This window comes from Piliocolobus tephrosceles, chromosome 6 (assembly GCF_002776525.5).
Source record: "Piliocolobus tephrosceles isolate RC106 chromosome 6, ASM277652v3, whole genome shotgun sequence".
NCBI classification, from domain to species: domain Eukaryota; kingdom Metazoa; phylum Chordata; class Mammalia; order Primates; family Cercopithecidae; genus Piliocolobus; species Piliocolobus tephrosceles.
Genome location: NC_045439.1, coordinates 145,382,698 through 145,403,822, shown reverse-complemented (window position 1 = coordinate 145,403,822; position 21,125 = coordinate 145,382,698). Strand labels below are relative to the sequence as shown.

Here is a 21,125-nt window from a genome sequence, read left to right as displayed (position 1 = left end):
GGCGGGACCGGGCGGGGCCGACCAGGGCTGGCAGTAGGGGGCGTGGGAGGTAAGTGCGCGCGCGCCTGCTCGCCTGCAGCCGTGGAGTCGCGCGGGGCGGGGTTGCGTGCGCGGGGTCGGGGGCGCGCGGCCGAAGCGGACAAGGGACGCGGCGGCGGTTGACTGTGGCTGTCGAGAGAGTACGGAACAGTCAGGACCGCGAGAGGCGGCAGCGGAGGCAGTAGCTGCACCGGCAGAGGCGGCCGCTGGCAGCAGTTGAGGCGGCGGTCCAACGCGTGCTCTCTGGGCGGGGTGCAGCGGGGGATGTGCCTGCCCAGGCCGGGCGGAGTCTCTCTGACAGGGCGGGGGATGCGCAGCGGCCACTCGCCCGGACCCTGAAGCTGCTGGGCCCACCCTCTCGGAACCGTCGGACCCTCGGTGGCCTCGGCCTCCTCTGCCATCTCCCGCCCGACCCTGGGGCGGAGGGTGGGAGGCAGCTTCCGCCGAAGAGGAGGGGGCTGCGGTGGCCACCGCGGCGGAGCCCGAGGTAAGACCCGCCCAAGCGCTCAGCGGCCCTGCAGCCCGTCGTGGCCCACGTCTCAGCCTTGCTATTTGGCTCCAGTCGGGCCGCCCCGCCCCGCCCCGTCCCAGTGGAGACGCCCCGCGAGCGGGTCTGCGCGGAGCCTCTCAAACACCAGATCACTGCCCGGATCCCCAGTAGACCCCACCCCCCGTATCTTCCATTGGCCGAGCACCATTCCAGTCCTCCAGCCTCCCCGGAGATTCTGTCACGGTCCCCCCAATCCAGCAGACCCCATTAGAACCCCTCAGAGTCCCTCAGGACTCCTAATGGAGCTTCCAGACTCCGTTACATCCTCCCTTGGGCTGACCTCATTACAGTTCCTGAGACAAAGTCTCGACCGCCCCCTAACCCATTGCATCCCCCAGCTGCCCCTCGCCCTACCCTTCTTAATAGACCCCCTCCCAGCTCGCTCGTCACCGAGCCGACTAGCGCTAACCCTAGCCATCACGGCTTTCAGATAGCCGCTGTCGTGGTGCTCTTACTCTCGGTAGATGTGGTGTCAGCCGTCACAGACTTTGGCTTCTCTCCCACCACCCACTGTAGCCTCTCTCACAGACCTCTCCTCAAGCAAACCTTGTTATCTTTCTCCTCAGTCGCGATCTTTTCTTTGGTTGAAAGGGCTTTGCCATGAAATCCTGAGGGAATATTTGCTTAGCCTAGTGTATTCCCTCCATTGTGACTTAAGGGGACCGACCGAGACCCATGTTTGGAGGGGTTGGGCTGAAAAAAGCGGGAGGCAGAGTGAAGTTATGGAAGCATGGGGCCAATTGTGTGTGTGCCATTATAAGGTCACAGAGCCTGCGCCTCATCTTGTCTGTTCGGTGTAGAACGTGTGAGGTTGTTCAGCTCTGACGTTTTAGGGACCTCTGTAAGGATTAAATCATGTTGCACTAGTGGATATAACTATGTCGTCTTGTAGTATTACTTCACCTCCTTGTCGATTGCTGCAGATACTAGGACTGTTTTTTATTTTTATTTTTAAAGGATACTAGGGGACTTTTGGATTCACTGTTTTTGGATTTGCTAGAAAAATAAGATTTGTAACTTTCCTTAATCCCTGAATACTTCGATGTCGGTTTAATAATAAACTTCCGCTGTCTGGTGCTGCTGTCTTGCTTCTCCAAGAAGCAAGTACAGAAATCATGCAGTGTTCACTGAGGTCATTACCAACAACAGCCTTCTCGATAGCAGTAAAATGTTGAATAAAATGTTTGTATAAGTTGAGCTCCCGAGTTGTCAAGAAAGAAACGTAATGGTCCATCAAATGATCAATATGTAATTTTAATATTGGTATAAAGGTGAAATATAAAGAGGTCTTTGTAGTCATACACACACACAGTAAAAAATGTTAAAGTAACAGAAGGAGAAAATCACATTAACATTATAGATAATAACAAGACGTAAAAGCCAAGTTTCAGAAGAGTAATGTAGTAAAAAGTTTCTGTTCCGCCTTCATTCTTCAGCCACCCATTTTTCCTCTTTAGAGGCAACCACTATTTCCAGCTTCACATGTATCCTTTCTGAGATATTTTCAGTATATAAACCTATATACGTTTATATTTTAAAGATACTATACACAAATGGTTGCCTACTTTACCCTCTATACATAGCCTGTTTTTTTCACTTAATGCTACATCCTACAGATCATTTATTAACAATACATATGGAAGTGCCTCATTTACTGGCTGGATAGTATTCCATTTTTGTGGACTGGAGGTTATTTTTGGTGTTTTGCTTTTACCAACAATGCTACATGCTTTTCTTTTAAATGTATCTGCCGTTATATGTATGTTTAAATAATTTTGTGATTTGAAAAAAATTCCTGATGATTCTTTTGTGTTGAACCTACAGAAAGGATGTAGCTAAATGTCTCATCATTGAACCTCTGAGCTTCCACAGTGTGACTAGCTGTGATAATTATAATATTTATTAAATTATTGAAGGATTTTAAAGCAGGGGACTGGAATGATCAGATTTGCATTTAAAAAAAAGTCATTCTGGGTGTAGTGAATTGAAGAGTAGAATAAGGCTAAAGGCCAGGAATATTAGGGTTATCCAGGCAAATGGTGAGACTGGATCTGAACTTGGATATTGGGAGTTGAGTTGGTGATTTTATTGTATTTGGGGTTGTGGAGAAGTTGCATAGAGGATAAAATCTAGGATTCTGGCTTGTGCCTTTCACTGAGTTGGGGATTTCCATGAAGGAGTGGGATTTTATTTTTATTTTGTCAAGGAGGAGGGATAGAGGGGTTAATTTGTGACATGTTCAGTTTAGGTGACTGTAGTTCTGTCAGATGTAGATGACCATTACGCAGCTGGATTTGTGGCTGAAGCGCAGTATCAGGTTCTGGGTTGATAGTAGTAGATTTTGGAGGCAAAATCATACAGAAGAGAGGAGAAAAGGTTTTAAGATGGAAACCCAACATTTAAATTACAGGTAGAGTTAAATATTTAAATTAGTAAATTACATGATTAAGTTCCTTAAAAAAAATCTTATTCTAGTTTAAGCATTAACAGTGAGATTCACTGTCTAATATATGAATTTTTAACAGTTATTTTGCCTTAGTTATTTTAGTACTATATAGTTCCTGAGGGAAATTGGGTAAACTTAGAGTTTTTTTTAAGAAAGTACCTCAACAGAAGTTAGCAATATAAACTCCATCTTTCCTAATCATTTGGATTATACTATGTGGAAGTTTGTTCAGTCTTTAATAATTGCAGAGAAGTGTAGGAGGTTTGAAAATATGATTTGCCAAGAATATTAAGGTTTTTAGTTGGAGTGATTTTTGTTTATATTAACTCAGTTTAAAATAAATATTAGTCAAAGACTTTTCAGGCATTTTAAAAACCACAGTATTGACTTAATGTATTGATTCCTAAGTCTAGAACTGCTGTCTAGAGTGCTTGCCTTTGCTCTAGACCCCTGTAAAAGCACTGCCAAAGGACATCACCACTTTGATTCACATTTCACAAACACTTCAATCCAAACATTTAGGAAACAAAACTTTTCCTGCCTCTTTCCCCCCCAAAACGGTAGGGAGAGATTCCTCATGAAACCTTCAGGAACCTGGGAATTGTCCTCGGCTTCACTCTGTAGTTCACTGCCAACATCCAGTTTGTTACTGTCTTGTACATTTTCCCTCATGATATTTCAGGTCATTCCTTGTTCCTTTTTGTTGCCTCTACCTTATTTTAACTAAAAATATCTGTTTATTGGGCTTCTGTAATGCTGAGTGGTCTTCTTGCCTTCTGTCTTCTGCCTCTTGTCATGCCCTCCAATTCATTCTCTTGACTGCTGTTGGATTAAGTGTTCTAAAATGCTCTTTTAGCCAAGCTCTTTCAATTGCGGGGAAGAGACTCAAGTTACCTTAAGTAATGAAGTGCTTATTGAAAGGAACCATACACAAGGGAACCCAGGAAAAGTTAAACAACTTGCTCTCAAGAACAAGAACCTAATAAAACTTAGTCTGAAGAAGAATAAGAACCTAATAAAGCTGGAGACTTCACTCCAGTGCTGCATTGTTACCTTGTCCTAGATACCCTTTCTTTCTTCTCCAGTTTTTTCTCCCATGTCATAGCTTCCATTTATTCCTAATTTCTACTCCTTATAACTACTATGTGACCCCATGCCAGCATCTCGCCTCTTGGCTGCAGTCATTTTAACTTCAGCTCCTGTTGCTAACCATTTCCTTTTCCCTAGGATTTTCTAGTCTGAATTCCCAAGAAACAATTTCTTTGGCTCAGCTCTTTTTCTCGTTGATTGCTAACAAGTGTGTGTACTTAGGTTCTGTCACCATTCTTGGCCATTTATTGTTGGCTGTGTGTTTGTATGTATATATGGGTATGGGGAAAGATCTTAGTGGTAGAAAGTATGGGGCAGTGTGCAGGCTCGTTTACTGCAAAATGGGGTTGTGAGCATGGCCAACACCATAATTTTGACATGTATAGTAGAGATAAAAACCAAATCATGTCCTTTCCTATTGAAAAATCTTCAAAAAAGCTGTCTCATTGCTTTCAGGATAGAGTTTAAACTGTAGCATGGCATGTATATGAGATCATTTATAATCTAACTCTTAATTCTCTAGCCTTTCTTCACTTGCTGTCTTCCTTAAATTATTTAATCCACTCTTACTGACTTTAGGCTTCCTCTCAGGTAATGTGCTTTCTCTCTTGTCTTTTACATTTGATGTTCTATTTCCCTGATTTCTGCTTTCCCCTTTCTTTGCTTGGCTAATTTCTGTCTGACCTTTAGGATTCAGTTCAGGTGTATATTCTTCAGGAAGCTTTCCTTTACCCCTTTCAGATTAAGTTAGGTACCATTTTTATGTGCTCCTGTATCACATAGTAATTACTTCTATCATAGCTCTCTAATGAAATTGCTTCATTACTTGTCTGTTTTCTTCACGAGGGTTTGACTACTTTGATAAGAGGGATGATATCAGTGCTTTTTAGTAAGACAAGTTTTTAGATTGAGCATTTTAAAAAATATAAGTTAAAAAATTAAAAAAATAGGGTCTCACTATGTTGCCCAGACTGGTCTTAAACTCCCGGACTAGAGCCATCCTCCCGCCTCAGCCTTTGAAAGTGATAGGATTGGCCGGGTGCGGTGGCTCACGCCTGTAATCCCAGCACTTTGGGAGGCCGAGGCAGGTGGATCACGAGGTCAGGAGATTGAGACCATCCTGGCTAACACAGTGAAACCCCGTCTCTACTAAAAAGACAAAAAATTAGCCGGGCGTGGTGGTGGGCACTTGTAGTCCCAGCTGCTTGGGAGGCTGAGGCAGGAGAATGGTGTGAACCCGGGAGGCGGAGCTTGCAGTGAGCCGAGATCACACCACTGCACTCCAGTCTGGGAGACACAGCGAGACTCCGTCTCAAAAAAAAAAAAAAAAACAAAGTGATAGGATTACAGGCGTGAGCCACTGTGCCCAGCCTAAAAATATAAGACTTTATAAATTATAAAATATACAAAAAGTACATAGCTGGTAAATACATGGCTCAGTGAATTTTCACTAAGAACATACCAGTGTAACCAGCACCTACATCAAGATACAGAATATCACTAGAACTCTACAAGCTGCCTCATGCCTTCTAGTCATTAATCCAGCTCATAGAGGATTTAATTTACATGGGAAATCCTTTAACATATAGGTTTCTGTACCTATTTTGTGTGTATCTTTAGATATATGAGGAATATAGGTATTGGAATTTTGATCCTGTAGAACATACATAATTTATGTTATGGAAACAATTATGGCATAGTTTCATACAATAGACAAGTTCAAAATAACATACTACTACTAAGGTTTATTTGTGAGATGTTATATTTAGGTAGGTGTTTTTGTTCATACATTTAATATGATTTTGGAGTGGCAGAAAATAATATGATAGAACAAAGTATATTTGCTGAAAATGGCCTGTGAATTATGAGTGGTAAATATGCTTGGTATAGGTATAGTAAGCATGTAAAGCGCTTTCCAAGTAGTGTTAGGCCTCTGGGTTTTAATGTGAATTATGTTGCTGGCATATTTTAGCAGTGGGGTTATCCAGCGGGCAACTGAAGTGTAATTTTACATGTACAGTGAGGAACGGACTAGCTGTCCTGTTATAGACAGCTGGCTTGCTAAAAATTGTGTTTTTTTTTTTTTTTTAACAATTAGCAATAATTTTAGAACATAGTAAACTCTAAGATTGTGTAGCTCTTTGAATATATAACTATATTCTTTTAAATATTCTTTTTCCTTAGATAGGCTTTTATATCTGTGAATCTTAAATCCATTAAGTGGATAGAATATGGATTCTCAAACCTAGATTTCTCACAGTCCTGGATTCAAGTTCTAGCCTCATAACTTTTGAACTGTCATTTATGGGCAAGCCATTTAACACTTGTGAGCTTGTCAGAATTTTCATCTCTCAAATGGGGATGAGTGGGAGATGGAGGTGGAGGCAGGAGGATCACTTGAGCCTAGGAGTTTGAGACCAGCCTGGGCAACATAGGAGACCCTGTCTCTACAAAAATGACAAAATTATTATTAAATAGCTGAGTGTGGTGGCATTCACCTATGGTCCCAGCTACTTGGGAGGCTGAGGTGGGAGGATTGCTTGAGCCTGGGAGGTCGAGGCTGCAGTGATCTGTAATCATGCCATTGTCCTCCAGTCTGGGTAACAGAGTGAGACCCTGCCTCAAAAAAAAAAAAAAAAAAAAATTGGGGGTAATATTTGCCTCATAAGACTATCATTGGAGTTAAAAAAAATTTTATGTGAAGCACCAAGCATATAGTAGGGTACTCAGTAAGTCTTCCTTTTCCCTCTTGAATACATCTGTTTCTTGTTTTATTTATTTATTAATTTTTCTTCTTCTTCTTTTTTTTTTTTTTATAAAGACAGTCTTGGCCTGGCGTGGTGGCTCACGCCTGTAATCCCAGCACTTTGGGAGGCCGAGGTGGGTGGATCATGAGGTCAGGAGATCGAGACCATCCTGGCTAACACAGTGAAACCCCATCTCTACTAAAAATACAAAAAAAATTAGCCAGGCGTGATGGCGGGTGCCTGTAGTCCCAACTACTCGGGAGGCTGAGGCAGGAGAATGGCGTGAACCCAGGAGGCAGAGCTTGCAGTGAGCCGAGATTGTGCCACTGCACTCCAGCCTGGGCAATAGAGTGAGACTCCCTCTCAAAAAAAAATAGATAAATAAATAAAAATAAGACAGTCTCTGTCACCCAGGCTGGAGTGCAGTGGTGCAATCTTGGCTCACTGCAACCTCTGCCTCCTGGGTTCAAGTGATTCTCGTGCCTCAGCCTCTCGAATAGGTGGGACTATAGGTGCGTGCCACCATGCCTGGCTAATTTTTGTATTTTTAGTAGAGACAGGGTTTCACCATATTGACCAAGCTGGTCTTGAACTCCTGACCTCAAGCGATCCTCCTGCCTTGGCCTCCCAAAGTGCTGGGATTATAGGTGTGAGCCACTGCGCCCAGCCTATTTCTTGTTATGTTTAAATATGAAATCAGTAATTTTTTTTTTTTTTTTGAGACAGAGTCTCTCTCTGTTGCCCAGGCTGGAGTGCAAGGGCATGATCTCGGCTCACTGCAAGCTCCGCCTCCCGGGTTCACGCCTTTTTCCTGCCTCAGCCTCCCGAGTAGCTGGGACTACGGGCGCCTGCCACCATGCCCGGCTAATTTTTTGTAGAGATGGGGTTTCACCATGTTAGCCAGGATGGTCTCGATCTCCTGACCTTGTGATCAGCCCACCTCAGCCTCCCAGAGTGCTGGGATTACAGGCGTGAGCCACGGTGCCTGGCCGAAATCAAGAATTTTAAGAATTTCATTGTGTGACTTTTAGAAAAAATGGCTCATCAAAGTTTGTTGCTAAAAGAAGTAGATATTAGGACAGTCTGTCTGCTAGTTGTCTTTCAACTGTGATATTTTTCAATTAAAATATTTCTTGTGTCATTGGGGCATTTAAAAATTTTTTTTGAAAAAATATTGCAAAGAAATGCTGCTCTTGATGTCTTAGCATATAAGATTAATGGATTTTAGAATGTATTTGATTCAGTGTGAGTTATAACAAAATGTGTTCTATTTGTTAATGACAAACATTCCTTAAATAATTGACAGATTTTAGTACTATTGCTGTTTGTAGTGTGTAAGTATTTGTTTGAAATCTGTTTGCTTTTATTGATCAGATGATAGTGGACGGAGTAATCTCTGGAATTTTCTTTCTTTCTTTCTTTTTTTTTTTTGAGACGGAGTCTTGGTCTGTCTCCCAGGCTGGAGGGCAGTGGTGCAGTTTCAGCTCACTGCAACCTCCGGCTCCTGGGTTCAAGCGATTCTCCTGTCTCAGCCTGCCAGGTAGCTAGGATTACAGGTGCCTGCCACCATGCCCAGCTAATTTTTGTGTTTTTAGTGGAGACGGGGTTTTGCCATTTTGGCCAGGCAGGTCTTGAACTGCTGACCTCAGGTAATCTACCTGCCTTGGCCTCCCAAAGTGCTGGGATTACAGGTGTGAGCCACCACACCCGGTCTGGAATTTCCTTTTTGTTTTTTTTCTTTATGAGACAGTGTCTCACTGTATTGCCCAGGCTGGACTCAAACTCCTGGGCTCAAGCAATCCTCCCACTTCAACCTCCTGAGTAGCTGGTACTACAGCTGTGTGCCACTACACTGCCTAGCTAGATTTTTTTTTTTTTAATGTAAGGGAGAAAGTTCTTAGGTGACTGTGTGGACATGTTTATAAATGATTTTTAGATTGTATTTTTTTGCCTTATTATTATTATTATTTTTGTGAGACAGAGTCTCTCTCTGTCGCCCAGGCTAGAGTGCAGTGGCACGATTTTGGCTCACTGCAACCTCTGCTTTCTGGGTTCAAGTGATTCTTGATTCTTGTGCCTCAGCCTCCCAAGTAGCTGGAATTACAGGTGTGTGCCACCACACTCAGTTAATTTTTATATTTTTAGTAGAGACAGGGTTTCACCATGTTGGCCAGACTGGTCTCGAACTCCTGACCTCAAACGATCTGCCTGCCTTGGCCTCCCAAAATGCTGGGATTACAGGTGTGAGCCACTGCACCCGACCAATATTTTTGTCTTATTTTGCTTTTGCAACTCTATTTTCTTTTAGTTATCTTTCTTTCCTCCGCTACTGTTTTATAAATAAGATCTTAAAGAAATAGAAAAGTTGGAAGAGAACACTAATTTTTCTATCACTTGAACACTAATATGTCTAACTAGATTCAAAAGATAACGTTATGCCATCCATATTTGCTTTATTATTCCCTATGTGATTACGTGTGTGTGTGTGTATATATATGTGTGTATATATATATATATATTTTTTAGATAGAGCCTCCCTCTGTCGCCCAGGCTGGAGTGCAATGCCATGATCTCGGCTCACTGCAAGCTCCACCTCCCGGGTTCACGCCATTCTCCTGCCTCAGACTCCCGAGTAGCTGGGATTACAGGCGCCCGTCACCACGCCCGGCAAATTCTTTGTATTTTTAGTAGAGACGGGGTTTTCACTGTGTTAGCAAGGATGGTCTCAATCACCTGACCTCGTGATTGCCCGCTTCGGCCTCCCAAAATGCTGGGATTACAGGCGTGAGCAGCCACCATGCCTGGTTGTGATTGTATATATTTTTGCAGAACCTTATGAAAGTAAGTTGTGGCTGCGTGCTGTGACTCACATCTGTAACCCCAGCACTTTGGGAAGCTGAGGCAGGTGGATCACCTGAGGTCAGGAGTTTGAGACCAGCCTGGCCAACATGGTGAAACCCCATGTGTACTAAAAGTACAAAAATGGCTGGGCGTGGTGGTGGGCACCTGTAATCCCAGCTACTCGGGGAGGCTGAGGCAGGAGAATCACTTCAACCTGGGAGGTGGGGGTTGCAGTGAGCCGAGATTGTGCCTTTGCACTCCAGCCTGGGTGACGAGGGAAACTCTGGCTCAAAAAAAAGTTACACGTATCGTGATAAGTTTACTGCAAAATACTTAGTATATATTTCCTAAGAAATATATAGTTTTCATGTCACCAGTGTACTATTACCAACACCTAAGAAAAATAATATCCTAATTTAATAATGAATTTATATTTGAATTTTCCCAACTGTCCTGAAAAATGTTTTTTTCAAAAGAGAGCTCAGTTAAATTTTTGCATTTCATTGATTATCTCTTTTTAGTCTCTCAATCTAGGAAGTTCCTTCCCACATTTCTCTTCCCTATGACATTGAAATGTCTTTGAAGAGACCAGTCATCTTGTAGAATGGCCTGTTTTCTAGAGTTTTCTGATTGTTTCTTGGATTGTTTAACTTGTTCTTCTGGTGCTTGTATATCCTGTGAACTGAAAGTTATATTGTAAAGGATTGAATAGATTCATGTTAAAAAGTTTTGGCAAGAACACTTCGTAGGTGATGTTGTATATCATGTGTATTATGGGAGGCACATAATGTCAGCTGTTCTATCAGTGACGTAAGTTTGAAAGGTTTAAGGTGGTGTTTGCTTATATCTCCATTTTAAAAGTAAATTTTTCCTCCTGTTATGTTCAGTAATCTGTGGGACTGATACTTTGGTACCATACAAATATTCCATTTCTCAGTATTCTTTCTCTAATAATTTTAGCATCTTTTTTGATCCTTAGGTCTTTAATTAAGGATTGCAAAATGGTGATTTTTCTAATTCTGTAATTCTTTTTCATTTATTAGTTATTCTTCAGTTAATAAGAGCTTTGTAACCATTATCAACTGGGAGTGAACAACAGTTCCTACTAAAAGAGAACAGTAAACGTTTAATTTTTTCCTTACTTTTTAGAGGGAGAATTTGTGCAGTAGTCATCTATGATCGTAGCAAATGAGGTTTTTAATGGTCTCATGACTTTTGTTGTATTATAGTCATTTGGAGACTTTTTTTTTTTTGATGCTCAAATTGTCTCAAATAAGGACAGTGGGAGCTTCTTCAAACAGGTTCCTGAATTATTTTTTCCTGAACCCATTAGTCTTTGGATGATTCCTTACTTTTGGGTACATAGTATCTTGGCTCACCATGGACTTTTCCTGCTTTAGAGTTGGAATCAGCAATTTCTCCAAGAAGCTTGGTCTTCTTACAGTGGAGTATTGTATTTATTTATGTATTTATTTAATTGAAATTTTTTTTTGCGGGGGAGGGGCAAAGTCTTGCTCTGTCACCCAGGCTGGAGTGCAGTGGCATGATCTTGGCTCACTGCAACTTCTGTCTCCAGGGTTCAAGCAATTTTCCTGCCTCAGCCTCCGGAGTAGCTGGGATTACAGGCGCACGCTACCATACTTCACTAATTTTTGTATTTTTAGTAGAGACAGGGTTTCACCGTGTTGACCAGGCTGGTCTGGGACTCCTGACCTCAGGTGATCTGCCCGCCTCAGCCTCCCAAAGTGCTAGGATTACAGGCATGAGTCACTACACCCTGCCGAGATTGTCTTTAGAAACCACAATAGATGCTAAGTATGCTCCTTGTTATTGGGCTGTCATTGAGACTCTGACTGGAGGGAGTAAAAAGCGTGATATCATCTTGATAATTCCGATTCCAATTTAACATTGTAGGTTTCTTCCTTCTCTTCTCCCTAGTCCTCTTCTTCCTCCTCCTTTTGATTTGTTAAATTATTTTTGTTTTAATCTCCTTTTTGTTGAAAATCATAGTTTTTATTAACATTGACATATTTGTTTTTTCTAAGTATTTATAAAATAGTTTCAAAAATAAACGAAAGTGCTCAGCGGGACTCAAAATTTCTTTGCATTTCTTTTTGTCCTTAGACTGTGTCCTGCTAAGAATGTACCTGTTGTAAGTAGGACTATGTTTAAAAGTCACTTGAAATGATTTTCTCAGTTTGATTGTTACCAGTTTGATATGCAGTTAGGTCTACTTATTTCATTTTAGGATTTGCTTTTCCCGTTTTTAGACTTAATTTGGCTGGGTGCTATGGCACACGCCTGTAATCACAACACTTTGGGAGCCTAAGATGGGAGGTTTGCTTGAGCCCAGGAGGTTGAGGCGGCAATGACATGTTATTGTGCTGCTGCACTCCAACCTGGGTGACAGAGTGAAACAGTATTTCAAAAAAAAAAAATTAAAAAAAAAAACCTTGATTTTATTCTTTGAATATGTAAAGCACTTACATAGTTCAGAAAGAGAAACCATTTAAAAGTTATACTTAGGAATCTCATTTTCTTTGTTTTTAGAGATGAGATCTTGCTCTGTCACCCAGGTTGGAGTGATAGAGCAAGTGCAGTGGCACAATCATTACATCACTGCAGCCTTGAACTCTTGGGTTCAAGCTATCGTCTTGCCGTAGTCTTCTGAGTAGCTAATACTATAGGTGCGTGCCACTGTGCCTTGCTAATTATTTTTTTAAATTATGTTTTATTTTAGTAGGGATGGGGTCTTGCTATGTTGCCCAGGCTGGTTTTGAACCCCAGGCCTCAAACAGTCCTCCTGCCTCAGCCTCCCAAAGTGCTGAGATTACAGGCATGAGCCATTGTGCCTGGCCAGGAATCTCATTTTCATCCCCATCTTTTTCATCCTGTTTTCTCACTCCTCTATACGTAACCATGTTTTTAAGTCTTTGATTAATCATTCTAATATTTTTCTTTCAAAAATAAAATATATGGTATTCTCTTTTCATACACCAAAGGTAGTATACCATGTATTCTGTTCTGTACCTCTTCTTTTTTTCCACTTACTATATGCTGGAGAGGACTTCGTATTGGTACATAAGATGTTTCTCATTCTTTTTTACGGAGACACAATATTCTATTATACGGATGTACCATAGTTTTATTCAGTGAGTTTGGTTCTGAAGGATATTTATGTTTAATCTTTTGAACTATGTGTAAGTAATATATATTGAATAAATTGATTAAAAATTAAAGCTTTCCCAGCATTTCAGGAGGCTGAGGCAGTAAGATTGCCTGAGGCTAGCAGTTTGAAACCAGCTTGGGCAACATAAAAACAAACAAAAAAACTAGCCAAGCATTGTGATATGTGCCTGTGGTCCTATCTACTGGGAAGGCTGACGTGGGAGGATCACTTGAGCCAGGAGATCGAAGTTACAGTGAGCCATGATGATCATGCCATAGTCGTAGTCCAGCAGCCTGGGCAATAGAGAAAGACCCTGTCTCTTAAAAGAGAAAAAAGGAAAAAGAAAAAAGTTTCTTTCCCAACTAACTGAGAAGGAGCTGATTTTTTCCAGAAGAGTCTTGAAGCTTGCAGAGGTATCTTTGTTCTGTTTTGTTGTTGTTGAGATAATTTTCGGAAAAAAACAGTAGATATATTTTGGTATGGTACCTAGGTCTGAAGGGACAGTAGATGATTTGCCTGCTTTATTTCACTGTTTCCTGACTCCTTGAATCATTAGAACTAAAAAAAAGTCCATGTCTTAGATGTTTTCATGTAAGGATACATTCTGTCTTCACTGGTTTTTCCCCAAAATTCCCCTCTTATGTACATCTTACCTACCATTTCCCCTTAACTTTAACCTTTCTTCTGTCTCTTTTTTTGTCCTAAGTCTCAGATTATATATAGGATTCTAAGCATTTAATGTACAACTTCTTACAGTATAGTAGGGCAGAACAGATGTATCCTATGAATGAAAAGAGAAAGAGATCAGGAAAATGCTTAAGGCAGAGGGAAGAGTCTGTTGGGATATAAAGAATTCAATCTCTGGGCTTGTAGAATGAGAATTGGTTTAGGGAATCATTCAGATCTAAATTGTCTTTTACTCCATTTAATTAGAATGGAAGTTGTTTCATTTATTGATCAAAATATTTGAGCATCTACCATGACCAACTTCCTGATATGTAGGCACTGTGGAGGATACAAAACATTTTGTCATTATGGTAGCTTTTAAAAAATGCACGCTAGGTACCAGACTTATATTACCATATATTAAATTACCATAGTAGTTATAGGCAGTTGTTAATTTTCCTTTTCATTCATATACTGATGCTCCCTGACTTACAATGGGGTTACATCCTGATAAACCCATTATAAGTTGAAAATATCGTAAGTCGAAAATGCATTTATTACACCTAACCTACCGAATATAATAGCTTAGGTTAGCCTTCCTTAAATGTGCTCAGAACACATTAGCCTACAGTTGGACAGAATCATCTGGCAACATAGTATATACTATTGAGGATCAGTTGTTTACCCTTGTGAGAGCTGCTGCTTTCTGCTGCTGCCCAGCATTATGAGAAAGTATCATACTGCACATTGCTAGCCTGGGAAAAGATAAAAATTCAAAATTTGAAGTATGATTTCTACTGAATGCATGTTGATTTCGCACTGTGCTAAAGTTGAAAAATTATAAGTTAAAACATCGTAACTTATACGATGTTAACTTGTGGACCATCTGTATACAAGAGAAGGCATAAAATGTGCAGTTTAAGGGAAATAATAAAATGAATATTAGTGTTGTCATTGCCCAGGTCAACAAACCAGAAGTGCTTCCCTCCAGCCTCACCATCCTTGTCAACATATCCCCCTCAGTGGAGGTAGCTATTATCCTGACCTTTGTGACTGTTTTTTGCTTTGCTTCATAATTTTAAGTCCTAGCTATATATCCTTAAACAATATAGTTTTCCTTGTTTTTGAACTTCATATGAATATAATAATACTATGTGTATATTATGTAATCTAAAAATTTAGTTCAGTATTTATGAAATTCTTCTGCTTCCGCCGCTGCCGCTGCTGCTTCTGCTTCTGTTTCTTATTCTGCTTCTTCTGTTTCTTCTGCTGCTTCTGTTTCTTCTTCTGCTTCCACTGCTTCCACTGCTTCCGCTGCTTCTGCTGCTGCTGCTTCTGCTGCTGCTGCTTCTGCTTCTGCTGCTGCTGCTTCTGCTTCTGCTGCTGCTGCTTCTGCTTCTGCTGCTGCTTCTGCTTCTGCTGCTGCTTCTGCTGCTGCTGCTTCTGCTACTGCTGCTTCTGCTTGCTGCTGCTTCTCCTGCTTCTGCTGTTGCTGCTGCTGCTTCTGCTTCTGCTTCTGCTCCTGCTGCTGCTGCTTCTGCTGCTGCTTTTTTTTTTTTTTTTTCTTGCAGTGCAGTGGCGCAATCTTGGCTCACTGCAACCTCCGCCTGCCGGGCTCAAGTGATTGTCCTTCCTCAGCTGGGGAGAATCACTTGAACCCGGGAGGTGGAGGTTGCAGTGAACCGAGATCGCACCACTGCACTCCAGCCTGGGTGACAGAGTGAGATTCCACCCCCAAAAAAGCAACAAACAAACAAAAATAATAATTTGAATTTATCTGTAGATTCTTGGTTTTCCATGTATACAATTATGTCATATGCAAATAATGACAATTTTGTCTCTTGTTTCTAATCCTTATACCTTTTATTTTTTTCCTGCTTTCCTTTGCTGCCTGAGATCTCCAGCATAATGTTGATAGGACTTTATAGGGCCATCTTTGTTTCATTCTTCCTCATCTCAAGGGAAAAATATTCAACCTTTCCTCATTAAGCATGGTGTAGGCTTTGTAGACACCTTTTATCAATCAAGGAAGCTTCTGTTTTTCATGTGCCAAGACTGCATTAGAGACATGTATAACTACTGAATTGTCTTGGATTTTTTTGAGATGTGGTTGATTATGTTGATTGGCTTTCTGATATATCTGTTATTTCTGGATTCAGAGTCCAGAGTGCTCACCATTACACCATGGAACCATCTAGAATCTGTTATTTCTGATGTTAGTTTTTATCCCTTTTTCCAATCCTGATCCTTTGCTTTTTTTTTTTTTTTTTTTTTTTTGAGACGGAGTCTTGCTCTGTCTCCCAAGCTGGAGTGCAGTGGCTCAATCTCAGCTCACTGCAGCCTCAGCCTCCTGGGTTCAAGCAATTCTCCTGTCTCAGCCTCCCGAGTAACTGGGACTACAGGCGCATGCCACCACATCCGGCCAATTTTTATATTTTTAGTAGAGACAGGGTTCTACCATATTGGTCAGGCTGGTCTCAAACTCCTGGCCTCAGGTGATCCACCCGCCTCGTCCTCCCAAAATTCTGGGATTACAGGCATGAGCCACCGTGCCCAGCCTTGTTTTTTTTCTTTTTTTGAGACAAGGTCTCGCTCTTGCCTAGGCTGGAGTGCAGTGGTGTGACCGCGGCTGGCTGCAGTCTTGATCTCCTAGGTTCGAGTGATTCTACCACCTCAGGATCCTGAGTAGCTGGGACTACGGGTTTGTGTCACTAGACCTGGCTAATTTTTTTTTCTTTTTTTTCTTTTTGAGATAGGGTCTTGCTCTGTTGCCCAGCATCTCAGCTCATTGCCAACCTCTGTCTCCCAGGTTCAAGCAATTCTCGTGACTCAGCCTCCTGAGTAGCTGAGACCACAGGTGTGCACCACCACACCCAGCTGACTTTTATATTTTTTAGTAGAGTTGAGGTTTCACCATGTTGGCCAGACTGGTCTGGAACTTCTGGCCTCAATTGATCCATCTGCCTCAGCCTCCCAAAGTGCTGAATTACAGGTGTGAGGCCCTGGCCCGGACCTGGCTACTTTTTGAAAGTTTTTGTAGAGATGAGGTCTTGGCTGTGTTGCCAGGGTTGATCTCGAACTTCAGGGCTCAAGTGATCTTTCTGCCTCGGCCTCCCAGTATTGGAATTACAGGTGTGAGCTACTGTGTCTGGCCTCTTTTTCTTTTTAATTTCTTAATTAATTTTGCCGGAGGTTTGCCAATTTATAGTTTTTTTTTTTTTTAAAATACAACTTCTGACTTTGATGGCCCTTACTATTTTGTTTTCTCTCTACTTATCACTTTCTCGTTTTTGTCATTTCTTTTCTAACCAATATATGATCACAGCAGTTTGTTTTATTTTGTTTTTGAGATGGGGGTCTCATTATATCGCCCAGGCTGGTCTCAAACTCTTGGGCTCAAGTAATCCTCCTGCCTCAGCCTCCTGGCTAGCTGGGCCTATAGGTGTGTGGCACCACACACACCTGATCACTTCTGTTATTTCCTTCTACTTTCTTCAGGTTTATTTTGCTATTCTTTTTTATCTTCTTGAATAGATAGCTCTCTAAGTTTTGTTTTGTTTTTCCTGTTATACTTATTTAGGGTTATACATTTTCCCGTGAAGTATTGCTTTAATTGCTTCTCACAAGTTTTGAAATGTAGTTTTGTTATTTATTTCAAAATATTTTTCATTTACTGATCACATATATTATTTAGGAGTATATTTTAAAATTTCCAAATATGTGACAATTTTTAATATGTTAGTTATCTATTGTTGCATAACCAGTTAAGCCCAACACTTAGTGGCTTATTATCCTTTACAGTTTTTGTGGGTTAGGAATTCAGGAGTGGTTACACTTGGCATTTCTGCCTTAGTTCCTTTCCATGTGGGTTTTTCCATGAAACTTTTTAACTGTTGTCAGGGCATGGTCATTGGAATTCCTGAGAGGGAGAGCATACCAGATAGAAGCCATGTTGTCATTTATGACCTAGCCTTACTTCTGCATTCTGGTGATCCAGAGTTACAGAGCTCCATTCATGTTTGAGGAGGAGGAAGCATAGGGAAAAGTGTTAAGTCACACTGTAAAATTATATATGGGATGGGATATACACTGGTGTGGCCATCTTTGAAAAATACATTTGTTATGCCCACTCATCTTTTTTATACTGATTTCTATTTAATTGTTTTCAGAGGAAATGATCTTACGGTTTCAGTGGTCTTTTTCTGTTTCTTCTTTTCTTAAAAAATATTTTTATTTTATTTATTTATTTTTGAGATGGAGTTTCGCTCTCTCACCAGGCTGGAGTGCAGTGGTGTGATCTCGGCTCACAGCAACCTCCGTCTCCCTCGTTCAAGCGATTCTCCTGCCTCAGCCTCCTGAGTAGTTGGGATTACAGGCATGCGCCACCACGCCCAACTCATTTTTGTATTTTTAGCAGAGACATGGGGTTACACCATGTTGGCCAGGATGGTCTTGATCTCTTGACCTGATCATCTACCTACCTAGGCCTCCCAGTTTTTAAATATTTTTGTTTCACCATCTTAGTCTTTCTTTTTCTGGATCTCCAGTTTATATACAGGCATACTTCTGATACATTTAGGTTCAGTTTCAGACCACTGCAATAAAGCAAATATTGTAATAAAGTGAATATTGCAATAGAGCAAGTTATATGAAACTTCTGTTTTCCCATTGCATATAAGACTTGTGTTTATACTGTACTATAGTCTATTTAAATTGTGTAATAGCACCATGTCTACAAAAATATACGCGCCATGATTAAAAAATACTAAAAAATGCTAATGGTCACCTGAGCCTTCATTGAATTGTAATCTTTTTGCTGGTGGAGGTTCTTTACTTCATGGTGGTGGCTGCTGACTAATCAGGATAGTGGATGCTGAAAGTTGGAGTGGCTGTGGCAATTTCTTGAAATAAGACAATAAAGTTTGCTGCATCAGTGGACTATTCCTTTAATGAAAGATTTCTCTGTAGCATGCAGTGTTGTTTGATAGCATTTTACATACAATAGAACTTTTTTCAAAATTGGAGTCACTCCTCTCAAACCCTGTAGTTGCTTTATCAACTAAGTTTATGTAATATTATACATTCTTTGTTGTCATTTCAAGGTGTAGATTTCTCAGCATCTTCGTAAGGTGTAGATTCTATCTCAAGAAACCGCTTTCTTTGGTCATCAATAAGAAGCAACTCATCATCTGTTCATGTTTTATCATGAGATTGCTGCAGTTCAGTCATATCTTTAGGCTCCATTTTAAATTCTAGTTATTTTTGTTTCCACCACACCTGCAATTCCTTCTGCTGAAGTCTTGAACCCCTCAAAGTCATCCATGAGGGTTGGGATCAGCCTCTTCCAAACTCCTGTTAATGTTATGTTGACCTCTTCCCATGAGTCATGAATGTTCTTAATGGCATCCAGAAAGGTGAATTCTTCACAGAAGATTTTACATTTACCTTGCGCAGATCCATCAGGGGAATCACTATCTATGGCAGCTAAAGCCTCATGAAATGTTTTAAATAATAAGACTTGAAAGTTGAAATTACTCCTTGATCCATGGGCTGCAGTGTGGATGTTGTGTTAGCAGGTGGGAAAACATTAATCATCTTGTACATCTTTATCTGAGCCCTTGGGTAACTAGGTGCATTGTCAATAAGCAGTAGTATTTTGAAGGAATCTTATTATTCTGAGCAGTAGGTCTCAACGGTGGGCTTAAAACATTCAGTAAACCTTACTGTCAACAGATGTGTCGTCATCTGGTCTTTGTTTTTCCATTCAGAGAGCACAGGCAAAGTAGATTTAGTGTAATTTTTTTGTTGTTCCCTGAGACAGGATCTTACAGTTGCACAGTCTGGAGTGCGGTGGTGTGATCTCAACTCACTGCAACCTCCACCTCCCAGGTTCAGGTGATTCTCCCACCTCAGCCTCCTGAGTATCTGGGACTACAGGTCTGCACCACCATGCCCAGCTAATTTTTTCTTTTTTTTTTTTTTTTTGAGACAGAGTCTTGCTCTGTCACTCAGGCTGGAGAGTACAGTGGTGCAATCTCGGCTCACTGCAACCTCCGCCTCCTGGGTTCAAATGATTCTCCTGCCTCAGCCTCTCAAGTAGCTGGGATTACAGGTGTCCACCACCATGCCCAGCTAATTTTTGTATTTTTAGTAGAGACAGGATTTCTCCAAGTTGGCCAGGTTGGTCTCAAACGCTTGACCTCTGGTGTTCTACCCACCTTAATTTTTGTATTTTTTATAAAGACGGGGTTTCACCATGTTGGCCAGGCTGGTCTTGTACTCCTGACCTCAGATGATCAGCTTGTGGGAGACCTTAGCCTCCCCCAGTGCTGGGATTACAGGCGTGAGCTACCATGTCTGGCCTCGATTTAGCGTTAATTCTCAAGAGCCATAGGATTTTCAGAATGGTCAATGAGCTTTGGTTTCAGCTTAGTCGTTAGCTGCCTTAGCGCCTAACAGGAGAGGCAGCCTGTTCTTTGAGGCTTTGAAGCCAGGCATTCACTTCTTCTAATTATGAAAGTCCTAGATGGCATATTTTTCCAACACAAGGCCATTTTGTCTACTTTAAAAATCTGTTGTTTAGTGTAGCCACCTTCATCAATTATCTTAGTTGGATCTTCTGCATAACTTGCTCCGGCTTCTGTGTCACCACTTGCTGCTTTACCTTGCACTTTTATGTTATGGAGGTGGCTTCTTTCCTTAAACCTCATGAATCAACACTGCTAGTGTCCAACTTTTCTTCTATAACTTTCTCACCTCTCTCAGCCTTCATAGAAGTGAAGAGAGGTAGGGATTGCTCCATATTAGCTTTGGCTTAAGGGAATGCTGTGGCTGATTTGATAATCTTTCCAGACCACTAAAACTTTCTCCATATCAGCAATAAGGTGGTTTTGCTTTCTTATTTGTGTATTTGCTGGAGTAGCACTTTTAATTTCCTTCAAGAAGTTTTCCTTTGCATTTACAACTTGGCAAACTTTTTGCACAAGAGGTCTAACTTTTGGCCTGTCTTGGTTTTCAGCATGCCTTTCTCACTAAGCCTGATCATTCTAGGTTTTGATTTAAAGTGAGAGACATTTGAGTCTTCCTTTCATTTGAATACTTAGAGACCATTGTAGGGTTATTAATTGACCTAATTTCAATATTGTGTGTTTCAGGCAATAGAGAGATGCCCCACGAGAAGAAAGAGTCAGGAACAGCTGGTCGATGGAGCAGTCAGAACACACATAACATTGATTGATTAAGTTCAGTGTCTTATATGGGCATAATTTTTGGTGCCTCAGAACAATTGAAGTAACATCAAAGATCACTGATCACAGATCACCATAACAGATATAATAATAAAAAAGTTTGAAGCTAGGTGTGGCAGCTCAAACCTGTAATGCAGGTGCTTTAGAACGCTGAGGCAAGAGGTTTGCTTTAAGGCCAGGAGTTTGAGACTAGACTCAGCAACATAACGAGACCTCCTCTGTACAAAAACTTAAAAAATAAGCTAGGCAGGGTGGCACGCACTTGTAGTTCTAGCTACTCGGGAGGCTGAGACAGGAGGATTGCTTGAGCCCAGGAGTGTGAGGCTGCAGT

The 21,125-nt window shown here is 41.2% G+C and overlaps 1 protein-coding gene across 7 annotated transcripts in view; it reads left to right on the top strand.

Annotated features, from left to right (window-relative positions):
* The window catches only part of MYO9A (myosin IXA), a 312,565-nt gene that overhangs the window by 399 nt on the left and 291,041 nt on the right, over positions 1–21,125 (top strand). For 5 of the 7 annotated variants that reach the window (XM_023220687.2, XM_023220686.2, XM_023220684.2 and 2 more), the window contains exon 1: positions 94–526. The exons of 1 other annotated variant lie outside the window; for it this stretch is intronic. The gene's annotated coding sequence lies outside the window, so the exon portion shown is untranslated. Of the gene's footprint in view, positions 1–93; positions 527–21,125 lie in introns of those variants that run through there. One more of the 7 variants, XM_023220688.2, reaches the window with a different exon arrangement.